This window comes from Vigna umbellata, chromosome 4, assembly GCF_029865625.1.
Source record: "Vigna umbellata cultivar VRB3 chromosome 4, Vumbellata_1.0, whole genome shotgun sequence".
NCBI lineage: Eukaryota > Viridiplantae > Streptophyta > Magnoliopsida > Fabales > Fabaceae > Vigna > Vigna umbellata.
Window position 1 is genome coordinate 58,912,488 of NC_142168.1, and position 7,244 is coordinate 58,919,731.

The following is a 7,244-nucleotide window of genomic DNA, read 5'->3' on the forward strand; positions in this document are numbered from 1 at the left end:
TTGCTTGGTACGCCTTAATATGTAATATCTCCAGGTAGAGATCTTGATTTTTATCTTTTATCTTGATGATATAGAGAACACTTATTTTATAAATATTTGATGATATTTTTTCAATGTTTATGAATAACTCGACTAAAGGAAACTTTTTAAATAAAATGTGCAAATATAACAATTTAAGTTTAATCAAGTATAGGTGTATATGAAACACAGGAAAATATTAGAAAGGGGAGGGGGTTTTAATAGTGTTTTAAAAGCTTTTCGCAAATAGTATTTAATATTATTTTGCAGAGGTTAAACTGTCTACAACAGTAGTTAAATACTTTAGTTTAACGAAAACGTTGAATAGAAAACTTGTTTGAACATAAAGGACGAAAAACACTCTATGATTTATAATGGTTTACTCAAACTGAACTACGTCTAGTTCTCCCTTAAAAACCTTTAAAGGTTCCACTAGAAATGAGTTTTGTCACTCCTAGTTTACAAACTAACTAGACTAGGTAGACGAGTTTCACCACTTATGGTATCAATACTAGACCAACTGTTTAGAACGTTTAATTCCACGGAGTTAAACTTTATAAGTGTTTGAATTGAATTCTAAATCTAACACAACAAAGGTGTTTTTGAAACTTACATGACAAAAGATAACTCTCTTAAAGAGATTTAAAAATGAATACAAATTATGAAAACTTGTAAAAAGATCTTTTCAAGAAAGATCTTAAGAGCTTTAGAAAGAGAGCAGAGAGCGTAGCAATATTCTTAATAACAAAAGTTCTTCTCTTCTTTTCATGCAAACTCCTTTATATAGACTTCTTTGAAAAAGATATGTTACTCATAATTTTTCACTTTCTTTTAGCGATGTAGCCTTTAAGATAAAGTCAAAAGTTATGTTGCGTCTTGATAGAGCAATTGTGATGAGTGTACGAAAAGAGCATACATAAAGCATGTAAGAAACATTCCTTAAATACCCTTCTATCTCTTAACGTCGTTCTGATTCTGAGTAGACTTTTTGATAAAGTTGATAATCTACACAGAAAAAGAGAGCACAACACAACATACCAAAGAATATTTATACGTACATGCATTAAAGCATTAGTGACTTAAGCGTTTAGTGTTTGTCTGTTTTGAATAACTTTTAAAGCATTTAGGATATAGTGTTTAGCAAAATTGTATTTTAGACGATTTAACTTTCTTTTATTAGACGCTCTATTATAAACTCTATATCGTTTAACGTTTATTAAGCATACGTTAAACACTTTTAGTTTTAGACGCTCTAGATCATTTAGGTATTTTAAAGAGTAACGATTAGTGCTTCTAGCATATATGTCCTAGATGATTATGCACTATTTCGTTCTAGACATTATATTAAACTTCAAAACAATGTTTGTTTAAACAGTATAGAATTATTGATCAAGTATAGTTAACATTTAGGAATGTTGATTTATCTAAATTTAAAGATAAAATATTCATTAAGAGTAATTTTACTTAGTTCTTAATCTATTTATCATTATGGCTATAATATTTTTATCAAAGGTCATAAATGATATATTAGACGATATCTAAAGATATGTTTGACTAGGTTCAATAGTGTTCAATTCTTAAATAAGTTATTTCATTTTGATGACCTTCAGATGCATAACTACACATGTTAGATAATTAATATAATTTATTTTCATTACTCAATAATATTTTGTTATCATTAAAATAATGTGATCTTATCAGTCTGATGAGTTTTACTAGATTGTTTTATCCTAACCCTTATTCAGAATATAAGCAAAGAAAACAATGCACTATATACTAGAGTAAATTCATTCTATAAGACCATATAGTCTAAATCGTCTAGAGTGTTTCTTGTATATTGTAGTTATAAGTATTAATGTGTTCTCCATTAATACATTCTTTATTGTTGATAAAAAAAAGTGTATCTTAGATTTTTCATTACAAATCTTTTACATAAAAATGGATTAACATCCTTAAATTGTTCTATTTTTTTTTATGTAAGAATGTTTCACCTATTACCTCTACTTGTTTATTTTCAATTTTACCCTTGCACATTCTTATTATCGGAGTGACTATCAATCAGCTAATTAGTGTCACTCAGCCCATTAATATCTCCACTGCCACTAGATAAACCAAGGACCCAACCCCCAAAACTATTTGGAGTCAAACCCAAGAATAGATCATTTCTTATGCTCTCCATTTGCCATCAACTTTTTATAAGACAATAAATGTCTCTTTCCATAAAGTGTTTATTGTTTCTAATTTATTATTTTTAATCTGTGTACTCTAACTCGAGTAAAGTCTCTAACAAAAGTTTTCGTGTAATTATTTTCCATATATTTTTTAATTATAGTTAATTATAAAGTATTGGATTTAATTGGGACACATAATTACATCATATAGTGTTAGAAGTTTAATTCATTTTGTTTCCTATCTTTTTTTTAAGTTAGTTTTTAATTTTTGTTAGGAGTATTGTTTGGATCATTGTATACATCAGCATAATATTTTTGTAATTTGATTCATTCCTTTTTCACAATAAAAAGCTTTCTTTTGAACTTTTTCTCTAATCATTAGATGGTATCAGGTTATACTTTGTGTCCTCTGAAGTTTCTGTCATCAATTCTTCATTTTTCTTGGCAAACTCGCGAATCCTGCCAATCCTTTTTTTCTTCATCTAGACATGATTGTGGCTCTTGAAACAAAACAGAGAAATTTGTTCTTGCCACTCTTCCTTATATAACTTTCAAGACAATTCCAACAAAAGCTCTTTCATAAATCATGGAGGTTCTTCAAACTTTCATGAAGACATTATAATAAATATGTTGGAGGCAACACCAAATATTGTAATCATTGTCGAAGTACAAAACATACCTCTGAAAATTTTGGACTAAACATGGTCTTCCACCAAGCTATAATCACAACAATAAGAACAGCTCAGCTCCTTCCAAATCTTCTGCTAGTGTAGTTGAAACTGAACCTTCTGTTACCATTGTTGATCTTTTTGTTGTGTTGTATGATAAGTCAAATACTTATTTTGGTTTCTCTAAAGAGGAATATGAAGTCAGTCTCGCTACAAGAGTCACAAAAATGTTTTCCCTTCAATAATTAAGTTGTTGCCTTCTAGTGAGAAAACTCCACCTTTCTAAGAGAAAGGGAGAAGATTCATCCAAAAAAATTATTCAATGATAATAAGTGTTAAAAGTATTAATTGAGTATCCCTTTAATGAGATAATATATTTATAAGCTTCCTAAAATATGAGAAATTAGATATATTAAACAAATTTTATTACTTAGAAATAATTAAGTCTTATATTTTAAAGATATTAGATAATTAATAATTATATTATTATTAAATAATCAAATTATTATAGTAATGAACTTATACTAAAAGAAACAACAAAATTGTTGTGTTTTTATAGACAAGCAATACAACAATATCCTTATATATATTTATAGGTTTTTTAATATTTCATAGTAAGATTTTAACAAACAAAAGAGATGTACTCTGTCATTTCGTATTAAAGCACTTAGGTCGTTGTTGAATTGTTTGATTACTAACATTTACAAAAGTATTGACACGTTTAATACCGAGTTACTATTAGTATAGGTTACCAATTACCATAGTAGCTTTTGACCCAACATCAAGTTCTCTTCTACTGTTTTCCTTTTTCATTAAATGAAAATCAGTTTCAACATTTCTTTTCTTTTGTACATAAACGTTGCAGTGAGTTATATAACCCTTTTATTTAATTTTATTTTTTCATTTCTAAAGAGTATTAATGCATTAACTACATCAATAAATGCGCCTCAATGAAAGTGGAGAAGTTTGTATTTGTTGTTTATGCTAATTTTGTTCCTTTCAACACAAAAGGCAGAGACACCCCCAACTATGAGGAAGTCAATAAGGGATGCAGTATCAAAACCTCAAAACCTATGAATGATGTTAATATATTAGGTATATTAGAATAATAAGAAAAAGTAAGAAATTACAAAAAACTATATAACAAACAACCACATTCACACATGATCGAAAAAAATATGCAATATCTAGGCCAACGGTTAGCATTCAAGACCGATAGGTCTATCTACTGTAGCAGCGTTTATCGACAACAACGCTGGTCAGCCAGGTCAAACCGCAATAACGCTCGTCAACCAGACAACGCTCATCAGCCAGGACAAACCGCGACAACGCTCATCAATTATGTAGATACCGAACGGTCATACACTCAGCACCGTTCGGTCACCACTATAGCCAACAAGGGCAATCGATTTTATTAAATTGGTCTAGCGCTCATTGGGTCAAGTGTCCAGTGGATGATCAAAACAATCAAAGATATCTGGTTAAAAGATATTCATAAAGCTGTTTATGAGCAACCGTCCGGATTTTAAGGGAAGTCTGTTTTCAACCGCCCGTATTTTAAGGTAAGTTTGTTTGGCTTGTGACAACTTATAAATACAAGGTCAAGGACATCAATAAGGCAGGCTCAATTCATACTCTAAAAACATTCCATTTACATTCTACTCATACTCTACTGAGTTCATAATACTCAATTACCATAATATCCATTTGTGAGCAACAGCTCCTTCAACAGACACCTAACTTGAGCGTCGGAGTGCCTTTTGTAGGTATCTCTCCCCTCGGCTCGGACTTGAAGAACTTGGAGCAGGAGATTCAGAGGTCAGAAGAAGGAAAGCCACATTAGAAAGGTTAGTGTCTCGGTCCCACAAAAATATCTACCAAACATTTTGTCGCCCACCGTGGGGCCGAGAGCAAGCAGAAGAAGCCCAAATGGTGACCACGAGGAGCATGGACGAACAACAGAATACCAGAGATTTAATAGCAGAAATGCAAGCACAGATACAAGCCCAGGCAAGAACCATACAGGCACAGGCGCAAGCGCAACAGGAGTTGCAACGAAAGCATGCAAAGGAGATTGCAGAGCTTAGGGTGGAACGAGCCCGTACCGAGCGGTCCGCCTCAAACCAAGAGAATGACAACGAGAGAAGTCGTATTCGGCAGTCATCCCAGCACACCAACCCGAACGGTCGAGGAAGGAGAGAACCATCGCCCCTCCAAACTGTTCGTCCTAACAGTTTACTCCCTTTTACGACAAACATCATACAAACTCCAATGCTGGAGAAGAATCCTCCTACATTAGAGAAGTATGATGGCTCGACAGATCCCGACAATCATCTCAAGATCTTCACCAACGCAATGGCGTTCTACATGGACAATGATCCGGTCATATGCAGAGCCTTCTCCTTATCACTCAAGGACGAGGCATTGGAGTGGTGTAACACTTTTCCCCCAAACACAGTGGATTGTTTCGCCACAGTAGAAACCCTCTTTAGAAGGCAATACGCCTCCAATAAAAAATAAGAGATAACCCCGGCGGAATTGGTAAACACTAAACAGGAGAAAGGGGAAACTTTAAAGGCCTTCATGAAAAGGTACAACGAAACCGCACGGGTTAAAGAGGTTAGTCACTCTTTTATTATTAACAATTTACCTTCATGCCTGAGACCAGGATATTTTGCTGAAATATTATATGCGCGACCACCAAAAACTATGGAGGAACTCCAAGAAAGAGTAACTGAGTTCGTCTGTATGGAGGACATGCGAATCTCGCAAAGAAAGAAAAAACAAGAAATCTCTACAGGTGGAAGCAAGAAAGAAGGCAAGCAGTCATTCAACAGTAGTGACAGGAATGGAGGTACGTTTCACAAGGATTTCGTCCGAACACCCATGTATAATCATTACACTCCCCTCAACACACCCAGGGTAAAAGTTCTTGAGGAAGCTCTAAATACTGAGCTTCTTACAATTCGGAAAAAGTCTTCTCCAAAAGACGCTGACAAAAGGAAAAGTTGTCGGTTTCATCTAAACCGAGGACATACTACATAGGAATGTGATGCATTAAAGGATGAGATAGAAAGGCTCATCCGAGGGGGGCACCTGCAGAGATTTGTAGAAGAAAGAACCCGAACAAAAAGTCCTACCAGAAAAAAGTCTCAGCATAGAGAAACCGAAGACCGAACGAAGACACAGGCGAAGTCGTAGCTGCAGTCAGAGCCCTTACCGCTCAATTCGGGCCGTATCGACTAAAAGAGATGATAAAAATTCCTTCCTAACATGTGATGAGCAACAACTCGCAAAGTTTACGTGAACATTACTATCATGCTTATTTCAATTTCTTAAGGCATAGACTTTTGTTGTTTAAATTCTTTTGCTGGAATAAAACCTTTATGACACTGCCATCACGCTTTATCAAATGCATTTGACTGTTCGGCCTTACATGTATTCAGCAATTCAGCATCCCATGCATTCGACTCCGTCGTTCGGCGTCACAGGCGCTTGGCCATCAAGCCTCACAGGTGCTCGACCATCCAGCCTCACAGGCGCTCGGCCATCAGGCCTCACAGGCGCTCGACCATGAGGATTCACAGGCGCTCGACCATCCGGCCTCACCGGCGTTCAGCCATCTGGCCTCACAAGCGCTCGGCCATCCGGCCTCACAGGCACTCGGTCCCGTTGGCCTCACAGATACTCGACCAATCGGCTTTATAGGGTCGTCCACAAAACTCAGGGAACGTTCAAAATCGAACGGCAAAAACAGTCCCCCATGGACTATAAATCAAAAACAGTCCCCCATGGACTATAAATCAAAGACAGTCCCGCATGGACTATAAACCGAGCAATAAAGACAGTCTCCCATGGACTATAAACCGAGCAGTAAAAATAGTCTCCCATGGACTATAAATCAAAGACAGGCCCCCATGGACTATAAATCAAAGACAGTTCCCCATGGATTATAAACCGAGCAGTAAAGACAGTCCCCCATGGACTATAAATCAAAGACAGTCCCTCATGGACTATAAATCAAAAGACAGTTCCCCGGGGACTATAATCAAACACAGTCCCCCATGGACTATAAGTCAAAGACAGTCCCTCATGGACTATAAACCAAGCGGTAACGACAGTCCTCCCTAGACTATATAAACCAAAGCGGTGAAGATAGTCCCTCATGGATTATCATCCGAACGATAAAGACATTTCCTCGACGAACGCTCGCTCATACGCATTCACAAGTACACGGCCATTCGGCCTCAAAAGTGCTCAAAAGTGCTCAGCCATGCAGTCTCACAAGTACTAGACTGTTCGGGCTTCACAGACATTCGACCATTTGGTCCAAAAAGTATTCAGTCAATCGACTTCATATTGCAGGTAAACAAAAGGCTATCAAAGT